At 46.7% G+C, this 14,373-nt stretch overlaps 4 long non-coding RNA genes across 4 annotated transcripts; 2 read left to right on the top strand and 2 right to left on the bottom strand.

Annotated features, from left to right (window-relative positions):
• Window positions 1-1,081: 1,081 nt before the first annotated feature.
• Window positions 1,082-1,793, bottom strand: LOC138784785 (uncharacterized). Its single transcript, XR_011361939.1, has 2 exons — window positions 1,410-1,793; window positions 1,082-1,283 (listed from the first exon to the last, which is right to left on the bottom strand). It is a non-coding gene; the product is annotated as an uncharacterized lncRNA (long non-coding RNA).
• LOC138784786 (uncharacterized) lies at window positions 1,711-2,432 on the top strand. The gene is made up of 2 exons (XR_011361940.1): window positions 1,711-2,116; window positions 2,231-2,432. It is a non-coding gene; the product is annotated as an uncharacterized lncRNA (long non-coding RNA).
• An 8,917-nt stretch (window positions 2,433-11,349) lies between these two features.
• Window positions 11,350-12,061, bottom strand: LOC138784783 (uncharacterized). The gene is made up of 2 exons (XR_011361938.1): window positions 11,678-12,061; window positions 11,350-11,551 (listed from the first exon to the last, which is right to left on the bottom strand). It is a non-coding gene; the product is annotated as an uncharacterized lncRNA (long non-coding RNA).
• LOC138784782 (uncharacterized) lies at window positions 12,002-12,709 on the top strand. The gene is made up of 2 exons (XR_011361937.1): window positions 12,002-12,381; window positions 12,508-12,709. It is a non-coding gene; the product is annotated as an uncharacterized lncRNA (long non-coding RNA).
• Window positions 12,710-14,373: the final 1,664 nt, after the last annotated feature.

The following is a 14,373-nucleotide window of genomic DNA, read 5'->3' as shown; positions in this document are numbered from 1 at the left end:
AATAATGCAAGTTTGCAATTCATTATTTACATTCATTATTTTTTTTGTTGTTGTTATCATGCTGTAAAACAAGGCAGATTTACAGTGCTGGTTGAAAAAAGAAACTAAGCACAGAAATTGAGGCCATTACAGAGAGTCTCGGCTCAATGTGACTGTCAATCACATGACTGCCTTCTCTCTGTGAGCGCTCAGATGGCCTGGGATACACAGGACTTCCTGTTTTCTGACTGTTTCCTGTTTTTTGAGGGGAAAAAAGATTCAGTAAACAGGAAGTACCGTGTTTTTCATGATAACTAAAAAATAAATAATGAATGTATATTGCAAACTTGCTTTATATCACATCTACTGTTGATTTAGATTTTGAAAGTTATAACGACAGTGACATTTTAAGGCTATGTTCACACTACGTATCTTTCCGGCCGTAGTGCGAATACGCACTTAGTTTTGAGGTTGATGCGTTCGCTTGAAAGTATACGATATACGGCTGCCCAGTACACACTATGTATGAGCTTACGGCCGGATTGTATACGGCGCCGTGAAAAATGAACAAGACCATTGTTTGAGGACGGAAATGTTCCAACTCACGGCCGTGGATTTCCATGTGGTCCCGTACGGAGTACTTATTTCAGCCAAATTGAACTTGATTTTTAGGTCCAAACGGTTATGTGTGTTTTATTGGGCTGGGCGAAGTTTTCCAAGTAAATGACCAGTTTCAGATCGCTTCGAAACAAGCTAGGGAAGCATAACTGTACTACGGGCGTATGTTCGCGGTTCGCCCGCATGTTTGCAATCCATATATCCATATCCATATCCACGATGTTGGGGGCCCCAAGCGATTGCTTGGGGTGCTTGGTGCCAAAGACCCCTACTGTTTAAAATTTTGCCCAGGGCCACACTTACACCTAAAACCACCCGGGTTTCCTATTAGAAAAAAAACAGTAAATAGCCTTCGCTGTATTTATTCCACGGAGCGATAATCGCCCGAATCGGGCCGATTTGGACAATTATCGCTCCGTGGAATAGGCCCCTTACACCTAAAACCACCCATGATTGTTATTAGAAAAAAAAACAGCAAACAGCCTTCCATCTGCTCAGTATGTTTATTTGATGCTGGTGTCCTGCTGCTGATCTGGTGACAGGTGAGGATGTCCTCAGGTCACTGTGGATACTAGGGGATGGGTCAGGTGAGACCTTCTTATCAGGGTCACCAGGAGCAGATCACTCTCCATTATTCCTCTATACTCGTCTCCTCCTGTAGGAAGCGCGGTGTCTACGCTTGTGTCCTAGGAGAAACAATAAGATGGGATAAGCTAAGAGCCATCATTGCCATAAAGTCTCATCATTACAATAGATGTTATACTGTATTATATACTGTATTTAGTTGGTGTGATGGAACCTGCACTAGTTACCTGTTTTATGTTGTTTTCGCATCTTATGAGTCCTGTGAGTTGTTGTTCGGACCCTATGAGCCCTCTGGGTCCTCTTTCTGCCATAGCTGCTTCTTCTGCCTTTCTTAGTAGTAGCCATGATGTCTTGATGTTACTGCTACACAAGGCTGGAGGTGACTGTCCTGTGGGATGCCAGATGAATGTTATATAGTCAGAGGCTATTATGACACGTACAGCTTTCTCTTTGTTTGGTAGCTATGAGGTCACATGCATAGTTACACAGACTGGCACAGCTTTATCAACCTGTCCTCCAATAGGAGTGTTCTTTGTTGCCCATAGCAACCAATCACAGATTAGCTTTCAAATATCCATGAGCCGTGGTAAAATGAAAGCTGAGCTGTGATTGGTTGCTATGGGCAACAAAGAACACTCCTATTGGAGGACTGGTTGATAAAGCTGTGCCAGTCTGTGTAACTATGCATGTGACCTCATAGCTACCAAACAAAGAGAAAGCTGTACGTGTCATAATAGCCTCTGACTATATAACATTCATCTGGCATCCCACAGGACAGTCACCTCCAGCCTTGTGTAGCAGTAACATCAAGACATCATGGCTACTACTAAGAAAGGCAGAAGAAGCAGCTATGGCAGAAAGAGGACCCAGAAAGCTCATAGGGTCCGAACAACAACTCACAGGACTCGTAAGATGCGAAAACAACATAAAACCGGTAAATAGTGCAGGTTCCATCACACCAACTAAATACAGTATAACATCTATTGTAATGATGAGACTTTATGGCAATGATGGCTCTTAGCTTATCCCATCTTATTGTTTCTCCTAGGACACAAGCGTAGACACCGCGCTTCCTACAGGAGGAGACGAGTATAGAGGAATAATGGAGAGTGATCTGCTCCTGGTGACCCTGATAAGAAGGTCTCACCTGACCCATCCCCTAGTATCCACAGTGACCTGAGGACATCCTCACCTGTCACCAGATCAGCAGCAGGACACCAGCATCAAATAAACATACTGAGCAGATGGAAGGCTGTTTACTGTTTTTTTTTATTATTTTATTTTATAGGAATTAATATACAGATTATTTTACATAATTATATGAAGTAATATATTATGCAGCAATTATGTCTATTTTACAGCTATAAACTCTCAATGCTGGTGTGGTCTCTGGATAGAGCTCGTATGGAGAAGTATGAGGGAGACATTGGTGAAGGCCAGAGGCGTAGCTAAAGGCTGATGGGCCCTGGTGCAAAATTTTAGCTTGCCCCCCCCCCCCATCCCATCGGATGAGCGCAGTCAGAGGAGACAAAAAAAGTTATATCCGATGACTCTTAGGTGATGCCCTCTAATGTGCCGCTGTGTCTTAATGAACTGTCACTGCCTCCACCTCATTTACTGTACCCCTGCCTCCCCCTCATGTACTGTACAATTGCCTCCACCTCATGTACTGTACCACTGCCTCCCCCTCATGTACTGTACAATTGCCTCCACCTCATGTACTGTACCACTGCCTCCTCCTCATGTACTGTACCACTGCCGCCTCCTCATGTACTGTACCACTGCCTCCCCCTCATGTACTGTACCACTGCCGCCTCCTCATGTACTGTACCACTGCCTCCCCCTCATGTACTGTACCACTGCCTCCACCTCATGTACTGTACCACTGCCGCCTCCTCATGTACTGTACCACTGCCTCCTCCTCATGTACTGTACCACTGCCTCCACCTCATGTACTGTACCACTGCCTCCTCCTCATGTACTGTACCACTGCCTCCTCCTCATGTACTGTACCACTGCCTCCTCCTCATGTACTGTACCACTGCCTCCACCTCATGTACTGTACCACTGCCGCCTCCTCATGTACTGTACCACTGCCTCCTCCTCATGTACTGTACCACTGCCGCCTCCTCATGTACTGTACCACTGCCTCCTCCTCATGTACTGTACCACTGCCTCCTCCTCATGTACTGTACCACTGCCTCCTCCACATGTACTGTACCACTGCCTCCACCTCATGTCTGTACCACTGCCTCCACCTCATGTACTGTACCACTGCCTCCTCCTAATGTACTGTACCACTGCCGCCTCCTCATGTACTGTACCACTGCCTCCACCTCATGTCTGTACCACTGCCTCCTCCTCATGTACTGTACCACTGCCTCATGTACTGTACCACTGCCTCATGTACTGTACCACTGCCTCCACCTCATGTACTGTACCCCTGCCTCCACCTCATGTACTGTACCACTGCCTCCCCCTTATGTACTGTACCACTGCCTCCTCCTCATGTACTGTACCACTGCCTCCACCTCATGTACTGTACCACTGCCGCCTCCTCATGTACTGTACCACTGCCGCTTCCTCATGTACTGTACCACTGCCGCCTCCTCATGTACTGTACCACTGCCTCCTCCTCATGTACTGTACCACTGCCTCCTCCTAATGTACTGTACCACTGCCGCCTCCTCATGTACTGTACCGCTGCCTCCCCCTTATGTACTGTACCACTGCCTCCTCCTCATGTACTGTACCACTGCCTCCACCTCATGTCTGTACCACTGCCTCCTCCTCATGTACTGTACCACTGCCTCATGTACTGTACCACTGCCTCATGTACTGTACCACTGCCTCCACCTCATGTACTGTACCACTGCCTCCTCCTCATGTACTGTACCACTGCCTCCACCTCATGTACTGTACCACTGCCTCCACCTCATGTACTGTACCACTGCCTCCACCTCATATACTGTACCACTGCCTCCTCCTCATGTACTGTATTACTGTCTCCTCCTCATGTACTGTACAACTGCCTCCTCCTCATGTACTGTACCACTGCCTCCCCCTCATGTACTGTACCACTGTCTCCACCTCATGTATTGTACCACTGCCTCCTCCTCATGTACTGTACCACTGCCTCCAACTCATGTACTGTACCACTGCCTCCTCCTCATGTACTGTACCACTGCCTCCCCCTTATGTACTGTACCACTGCCTCCTCCTCATGTACTGTACCACTGCCTCCACCTCATGTCTGTACCACTGCCTCCTCCTCATGTACTGTACCACTGCCTCATGTACTGTACCACTGCCTCATGTACTGTACCACTGCCTCCACCTCATGTACTGTACCACTGCCTCCTCCTCATGTACTGTACCACTGCCTCCACCTCATGTACTGTACCACTGCCTCCACCTCATGTACTGTACCACTGCCTCCACCTCATATACTGTACCACTGCCTCCTCCTCATGTACTGTATTACTGTCTCCTCCTCATGTACTGTACAACTGCCTCCTCCTCATGTACTGTACCACTGCCTCCCCCTCATGTACTGTACCACTGTCTCCACCTCATGTATTGTACCACTGCCTCCTCCTCATGTACTGTACCACTGCCTCCTCCTCATGTACTGTACATGTACTGTATCACTGCCTCCTCCTCATGTACTGTACCACTGCCTCCAACTCATGTACTGTACCACTGCCTCCTCCTCATGTACTGTACCACTGCCTCCAACTCATGTACTGTACCACTGCCTCCAACTCATGTACTGTACCACTGCCTCCTCCTCATGTACTGTACCACTGCCTCCACCTCATGTACTGTACCACTGTCCCCTATAGTTAATGGACTGTACCGTGTCATTCTCTGATCATTGTGTACCAATCTTTGACTCTGCAGCTGAAAAACCACAACTCCCATCACAAACTGCTAGCAGGCCATGATGAGGTTGTAGTACTGCAACCTGGAGAGACAGAAGAATACAAAACTACAACTCCCATCATGAGCTGCCAGTAGGACATGATGGAGGTTGTAGTGCTGCAACCTGGAGAGACAGAAGAATACAAAACTACAACTCCCATCATGAGCTGCCAGTAGGACATGATGGAGGTTGTAGTGCTGCAACCTGGAGAGACAGAAGACTGCAAAATTACAACTCCCATCATAAGCTGCCAGTAGGACACGGAGATTGTAGTGCTGCAATCTGGAGAAACTGCAAAACTACAACTCCCATCATGAACTTCCAGCAGGCCATGATGAGGTCGTAGTGCTGCAACCTGGGGAGCCACCTGCAGCAAAAAACTACAACTCTCATCATAAACTGAAGGACAGGGCATAATGGAGGTTGTAGTTCTAGGGATAACCTTTCCAGGTTCCTGCTCTTCTCTGGGGCTCACATCTACATACATACTGTACATACATACATCGTATACATACATCGTATACACATATACTGTGCTGGCATACACCATATACACACATACTATACATGCATACATACACCATATACATACATCATATACACATATTCGCCATATACATATCACATACACATACTGTACATGCATACACATATACATACATCATATACATATATACTGTACATGCATACACACACATATACATACATCATATACACACACACTGTACATGCATCATACACACATACTAAACATGCATACACATATATATATATATATATATATATACTAGTCCATAAAGAAACATATACAATACTTTTTTTCAAATGCTCAAATCTTCATTATTAGTAAATGCCAGCACATACAGACTTACATTAGTAATAACATCCATGTATATCCCCCAGTGTATACGACAACGTTTCAAGGGAAAATGCTTTTTTTTGTCAAGGCTTGAAACGTTGCACATGTATCATGGATCATCTCGCCTCTGTGAACAACGCCTGAGATGTCAATGACGGAACTTGGAGGAATAGATGTTCTCTGAAGCTGCGTCATATGCACTGGGCGATACACATGGATTACTAATGTACATTTGTATGTACTGCTGGAATTTGCTAATCATGAAGATTTGACCATTTGAAAAGAAGTATTGTATGTGTTTCTTTATGGACTGACATGATTGTGACAGCTGTGGAGCGGCTGTAGTAAAACACACCCAACACCCAGGTGCAACATAGCATCCTGTTCACACTGTTATATAGACTACACATATACACATATATCACCTACACACATACTGTACACGTATACACATATACATGCATGATACACACATACTGTACACTAGTGATGAGCGAATACTGTTCGATTGAATAGATATTCAATCGAATAGTAAGGTATTCGGTCTATCGAATATTATCGAATAGTTCGCCGCATATTCGAAAAATATTCGATAAGCGTTCAAATCCCCCAGCTTCCGTTTTTTTTCCTCCAAGTGGTCGAGTAGATGTTTTTCGATAATCGAATACTTGTTCTCCTAAACTTTAATGGGATTGAATATTCGTTTGAATACTCGAATATCTGTACGATATTCGTACGAATATCGAATATTTCACTATTCGCTCATCACTACTGTACACGCATCATACACACGTACTGTACATGCACACACATAGATCATATACACACATACTGTACATGCATTATACACACATACTGTACATGCATCATATACACACCCATACTGTATATGCATACATATACATACATCATATAAACACAAATTGTACATGCTTTACACACACAATACACATACTGAGCACATTACATACAGAAACACATTTTATACACATATACTCGCACACTGCATATTTACATCCACAGTTCTCATGCACAGACAGGCAGCCAGGCAAACACACACCGTACAGACACACACACACACACAGCACAGACACATACAGCACAGACACACACACAGAGCACAGACACATACAGCACACACAGCACAGACACACACAGACACTTACTTATTATTACTCCTCCTCCCTCCTCTTCCTCCTGGCATCGAACCATGCTCTCCCGCCCCTCCCCCTCCGCCTCTGCACAGACAGCAGAGTGGAGCAGGAAACAGGTGATGGGGAGGAATCAGGACCCCACACTGCAGCATTAGGCAGCCTGCAGGCTCAGTGCAGTTCTCCTGAATCGGCTGCCATTTTCACAGCTGATTCAAGAGAACTGCAAAGAGGCAGGAAGTGGCAAGGGAGCTTAGCATTCCCCCTGTAATTAGGGGCCCGGTTGCCATGATGACCGTTGCGACCCCTATAGCTACGCCACTGGTGAAGGCCTCGAAGGGAAGCTTGGATGGTGGTCTTTAGGGAAGTGTTGGTGGTGGTCTATAGGAAAAGCATTAGTGGTGGCCTGGGCTTTGTCTAGTAGCATGTCATACTGGCTGCTAGGGACAGGGACATTTCTAGGGGTGTCCCGTCCTATCCCCGGCAGCGTGCGCATCAGAGAGTTCCCTGTGCACCTGTGGCTGTGACTTTCGGCGTTTGTTAAAGACGCTCCCTGTGATGGAAGTCCCATCCCCGGTGTACAGGGAGTTCTTTGATGCAAGCGCTGGCAGTGATAGGACGGGACAACCCCGGCAGCCGTGCATCAGCCGGGGCCAGACCAGGAAAAGAGAAGCCCGACGGGCAAGAGGGTTGTCTGCTTGGCACAGAGGGGAGAGGGGCCATCTATAAGGGGAGGGGGAGAGGGGGCCATCTATAGGAGGGGGGGGAAGAGGGGGCCATCTATAAGGGGGGGAAGGGGCCATCTATATAAGGGGGAGCCATCTATAAGGTGGGGAAGAGGGGGCCATCTATAACAGGGGGGAGAAGGGGTCATCTATAAGGGAGGGGGGACAGCGGGCCATCTATAAAGGGGGGAGAAGGGGCCATCTATAAGGGAGGGGGGTGAAGGGGCCATCTATAAGGGAGGGAACAGCGGGCCATCTATAAGAGGGGAAAAGAGGGGGACATCTATAAGAGGGGGAGGAGCCATCTATAAGGGAGGGGGAGATGAGGGGGGCATCTATATCAGGGGGGGGGCACCTATAAAGGAGGGGGGTGGAGAGGGGGCCATCTATAAAGGGGGGAGAAGGGGCCATCTATAAGGGAGGGGTGGAGAAGGGGCCATCTTTAAGGGAGGGGGGAGAGCAGGCCATCTATAAGGGGGGGGGAGGGCCATCTATAAGGGGGTATAATTAAGGGGTGGGGAGAAGGGGCCATCTGTAAGGGAGAGGGGGCCATCTATAAGGGGGTAAAAAAGGGGGAAGGGGCCATCTATAAAGGGGGGCAATAAAGGGGGAGATGGGGCAATCTATAAGGGGGGGCAACATAGGGGAGAGGGGGCCATCTATAAGGGGACAACATAGGGAGAGAGAGGGCCATCTGTAAGGGGACTACATATGGGGAGAGGGGGCCATCTATAGGGGACTACATAGGGGGAGAGGTGGCCTATAAGTGGACAACATAGGGGGAGAGGGGGCCTATAACAGGACAACATAGGGGGAGGGGGGGCCTATAATGGGACAACATAGGGAAAGAGTGGGACATCTATAAGGGGACAACATAGGGGGGACATCTATAAGGGGGGGCACATAGGGAGCCATCTATAAAGGGACAACACAGGAGGCCATCTATAACACGGGGGGACAACATAGGGGTGCCATCTATAAGAGGAATACACAGGGGCGTATATAATAGGGCATACATAGAGGGGGCATCTACTATAGTGGACTACATAGAAGGACCATCTATAAGGAGGGGCTACAGAGAGGCGGGCCATATACTATAGGGGGACTACACAGAGGGTGGGCTCTCAAGTAGATGCACACGGGGCCATTACAGAGAGTCATGGCTCAATGTGACCATTAATCGCCTTCTGTCTGTGAGCACTCAGATGGCATGGGATACACAGGACTTCCTGTTTTCTGACTGTTTCCAGTTTTTTGAGGGAAAAAAGAGTCAAAAAACAGGAAGTCCCGGGTTTTTCATGATAACTAAAAGATAAATAATGAATGTATAGTGCAAATTTGCTTTATATCACATCTACTGTTGATTTACATTTTGAAAGTTATAACGACAATGACACTTTAACCCCTAGACGACCAAGGACGTACCGGTACGCCCTGGAAGTCTGTGTGCAGATGACCCTGGGCGTACCGATACGTCCTTTGCTATGAAGCGCGCCCTGGAGGTGGGGGCCGGCTGCAGAGAGCAGCCGCCACCTTACTGTTAATGACAGGCTGCAGTGATCGTGCTGCAGAGTGTCATTAATCCCTTAAATCGCGGTGCGACTGCGGCATTTAAGTGTAAGTGGCAGGGGGAGTCTCTTGTCACTTACCGATCAGGATCTCCGCAGTGTGACGGACCACAGGAGGTCTCTCACCTGCCTCCGTGCGGTCCGATCGGCGATCTGCTCACTGAGCCTGCACAGGCAGGCTCAATGAGCAGATCGCCTATCACACTGATCAATGCTATTCCTATGGCATAGCAATGATCAGTTTATGAAATCAAAGTAATGTATGTAAAAGTCCTCCAGGGGGACTTAAAATGTGTTAAAAAAAAAGTTAAAATCATTATTACACTGCCCCAAAGCCCCTCCCCCAATAAAAGTTTAAATCACCCCCCTTTCAAATTATATAAATAAAACATTCTCAAAATAAATAAACATATAATATACCGTAGCGTGCGTAATTGTCAGATGTATTAAAATATAACAATCGTCATCACTAACGGCGAACGGCGTAGACGAAAAGAGGGGGAAAAGTGCCAAGAATACCGATTTTATGTTACATTATATATTAAAACAATTTAATAAAAAGTGATCAAAACGTCCGATCTTCACAAATATAGTATTAATAAAAACTAAAGATTGCGGCAGAAAAAATTACACCCCATAGAGCCCTGTAGGTGAAAAAATTTAAGTTATAAGCGTCACAATAGGCCCATTTAATTAATAATTGTCAAAAAAAAAAGGATTTCATTAAAAAAATATATATATAACATTAGAGAATCTGTGTAAACCTGCATATGGTTGTGTTCGGACTGACCTATAGAATAATGGTATTATGTCACTTTTACCATATAGTGCATTACATAGGCATAGTAACCCCCCAAAAGTTACCATATTGTATTATTTTTTACTATTTTACCAATTTATATTTTCATAAATAATAATTATGGGGCTTCATCATACATGTTATGGTAAAATGAATTGTTAAAAACAAGCGAAAACACAAAAATCTAAATTTGCACGGTCTACTGTGTCATTTTGGCTTGGTCCTCAAAGGGTTAAAGCAGTATTGTTTGGTACCAATGCATAGAAATATTTTGTGTGCCTGTGTAGGGGGCTTGCCCTCCTGATTCAATTATGAATATGTTTTGGTACCATATTCAAGCATTTGGGCCCCACTTTTGCCCAGGGCCACACTTAGGGTGTTTGTTATTCCACGGGCCGATGGGGGCCCAATAATAACTGTAAACTGAGCCTATTTCAAGTCCCGATTATCGTTTAACAAGGGCTGCATTAACAGCATTACCGATGCCCTTGCAGCCCTTGCTTAAAGAGGATGTACCACCTGGTACATCCTCTTTAACCTGAACCCACGGATCGATCGGCGCCGGCACGGGGAAGCCGATGCTGCGGTCCATTTTTCGGACCGAGGCCCGGTTCCCGTGCACGGCGCCGTTCGATCCAGCGGTACTGGCCGGTGCTGAAGCACTGGAGGTCGGCCGGGCCACCCCCAGTGGGAGGGAATTCCCTCCCCTGTATGACGCGGCTCGCTTAGAATGAATGGAGCCGCGTCATACAGGGGAGGGAATTCCCTCCCACTGGGGGCGGCCCGGCCGACCTCCAGTGCTTTAGCACCGGCCGGTACCGCTGGATCGAACGGCGCCATGCACTGGAACCGGGTGGCGGTCCGAAAAACGGGTGGTACATCCTCTTTAAACTTTATACATTACCTATCCAGGATGCAGGGCTATTATATGTAGCGATATGTAGCGATGCGCAATTATAGGTTTAAACCTAAATCAACGATCAGCAGATGATCATTGTCATCGGCTGATCGCTGTATTTATTCCACGGAGCGATAATCGCCCGAATTGGGCCGATTTGGACAATTATCGCTCCGTGGAATAGGCCCCTTACACCTAAAACCACCCATGATTGCTATTAGAAAAAAAAAACACAAACAGCCTTCCATCTGCTCAGTATGTTTATTTGATGCTGGTGTCCTGCTGCTGATCTGGTGACAGGTGAGGATGTCCTCAGGTCACTGTGGATACTAGGGGATGGGTCAGGTGAGACCTTCTTATCAGGGTCACCAGGAGCAGATCACTCTTCATTATTCCTCTATACTCGTCTCCTCCTGTAGGAAGCGCGGTGTCTACGCTTGTGTCCTAGGAGAAACAATAAGATGGGATAAGCTAAGAGCCATCATTGCCATAAAGTCTCATCATTACAATAGATGTTATACTGTATTATATACTGTATTTAGTTGGTGTGATGGAACCTGCACTATTTACCGGTTTTATGTTGTTTTCGCATCTTATGAGTCCTGTGAGTTGTTGTTCGGACCCTATGAGCTTTCTGGGTCCTCTTTCTGCCATAGCTGCTTGTTCTGCCTTTCTTAGTAGTAGCCATGATGTCTTGATGTTACTGCTACACAAGGCTGGAGGTGACTGTCCTGTGGGATGCCAGATGAATGTTATATAGTCAGAGGCTATTATGACACGTACAGCTTTCTCTTTGTTTGGTAGCTATGAGGTCACATGCATAGCTACACAGACTGGCACAGCTTTATCAACCTGTCCTCCAATAGGAGTGTTCTTTGTTGCCCATAGCGACCAATCACAGCTCAGCTTTCATTTAACCAGGGCTCATGGATATTTGAAAGCCGAGCTGTGATTGGTTGCTATGGTCAACAAAGAACACTCCTATTGGAGGACAGGTTGATAAAACTGTGCCAGTCTGTGTAACTATGCATGTGACCTCATAGCTACCAAACAAAGAGAAAGCTGTACGTGTCATAATAGCCTCTGACTATATAACATTCATCTGGCATCCCACAGGACAGTCACCTCCAGCCTTGTGTAGCAGTAACATCAAGACATCATGGCTACTACTAAGAAAGGCAGAACAAGCAGCTATGGCAGAAAGAGGACCCAGAGGGCTCATAGGGTCCGAACAACTCACAGGACTCGTAAGATGCGAAAACAACATAAAACCGGTAAATAGTGCAGGTTCCATCACACCAACTAAATACAGTATATAATACAGTATAACATCTATTGTAATGATGAGACTTTATGGCAATGATGGCTCTTAGCTTATCCCATCTTATTGTTTCTCCTAGGACACAAGCGTAGACACCGCGCTTCCTACAGGAGGAGACGAGTATAGAGGAATAATGGAGAGTGATCTGCTCCTGGTGACCCTGATAAGAAGGTCTCACCTGACCCATCCCCTAGTATCCACAGTGACCTGAGGACATCCTCACCTGTCACCAGATCAGCAGCAGGACACCAGCATCAAATAAACATACTGAGCACATGAAAGGCTGTTTGCTGTTTTTTTTAAATTATTTTATTTTATAGGAATTAATATATTAATATAGAGATTATTATATATAATTCTATCAAGTAATATATTATGCAGCAAACTCTTCTATTTTACAGCTATAAAATCGCAATGCTGGTGGTAGTCTCTGGGTAAAGCTCAGGTGGAGATCTATGGGGAAGACATTGGTAAAAGCCTCTAAGGGAAGCTTGTATAGAAAAAGCATTAGTGGTGGCCTGTACTTTGTCTAGTAGCATGTCATACTGGCTGCTAGGAGCAGGGCCGTTTATAGGACCGGGTGGACCAACAGCTTGGGGGCGCCTGGCCGGCTCCTACTTGCCCCCGGCTGATGCGCGGCTGCTGGGGGTGTCCCATCCTATCCCCAGCAGCACGTGCATCAGAGAGCTCCTCCCGCACAGGGAGTTCACTGATGCGCGCACTGCCGGGGATAGGACGGGACACCCCTGACAGCCACGCATCAGCCAGGGCCAGACCAGGAGGAGAGAGGCTCGACAGGGGAGCTGGTTGTCAGGTGAGTGTTTTTTTTAATCTGCTGTGCACAGAGGGGAGAGCGGGCCATCTATAAGGAGAGGGGGGAGAGGGGGCCATCTATAGGCGGGGGGAGAGGCAGCCATCTATAAGAGGGGGGGAGAAGGGGCCATCTATAAGAGGGGGGAGAAGGGGCCATCTATAAGGGAGGGGGGAAGAGGGGGTCATCTATAGGGGGAGAAGGGGGGCCATCTATAAGAGGGTGGGGAAGGGGACCATCTATAAGGGGGGGAGAAGGGCCATCTATAAGGAAGGGGGGAGGAGGGGCCATCTTTAAAGGGAAGGGGAGAAAGGGCCATCTATAAGGGAGGGGGAGAGGGGACCATCTATATTAGGCCCCCTTCCCACTGAGGAAAGGTAGCGGAATTCCGCAACGGAATTGTCCGCCGCGGAATGCTGTTAGCCTCCCGCTCATAATGGGAGTCTATGGGAGGCGCGCGCTCCTGCTCTGTACGCGCTGAAGAATGAACATGTTCATTCTTCAGCGCGGACAGGGCAGGAGCGCCCTATGGCCGCCTATCTAGCGAGCAAGATGGTTGTCGGAATAAAGTAACTTAAATTAGTGTGTGAAATAATGTGCCTTTTTTTGCTATTGTATTCCAGGCAGGTGGGTGATAAATCCCTCTTCTATAGTCAGATTTTTTTCATTCCCCCCCAGAAAATGTTTATAAAATGTAATCAGTAAGCTATATCAACCCCAAAAAGGTGCCATTAAGAAGTACATCATCTTGCAAAAACAAGACCTCATATGGCTATAATGTAAACGAATAAAAATGTTATACCTCTTAGAATACACTCAAAAATGGTTTGAATAATGAGGCCCAAATTGGCTTGGTTGCTAAGGGGTTAACTGCAACACCTGTGTTATCCTGGCGAAATCCCTGTCACACAAGAATACAAGCTGTGCTAGTGAGCTATATGGAGAGACTCTATGACAAGCAATCCCTTTTAGTAAATCTACTGCTGGAGAACAAGGGTACCACATATGTCTGCCTCTGAAAGGAGGAATGAGCAGAGAATACAGTATCAGGCTACGTATATTTTCCTAAAAGTACGGCCGTTGTTGCCGATTGCAACAACGGCTGTGAATAATACGAAAATATACGTTACGCTG

The sequence above is a fragment of the Dendropsophus ebraccatus genome, chromosome 2 (assembly GCF_027789765.1).
Source record: "Dendropsophus ebraccatus isolate aDenEbr1 chromosome 2, aDenEbr1.pat, whole genome shotgun sequence".
In the NCBI taxonomy this organism is placed as follows: Eukaryota; Metazoa; Chordata; class Amphibia; order Anura; family Hylidae; genus Dendropsophus; species Dendropsophus ebraccatus.
Note: the sequence above shows the minus strand (reverse complement) of the source record. Positions and strands in the feature narration are given on the sequence as shown.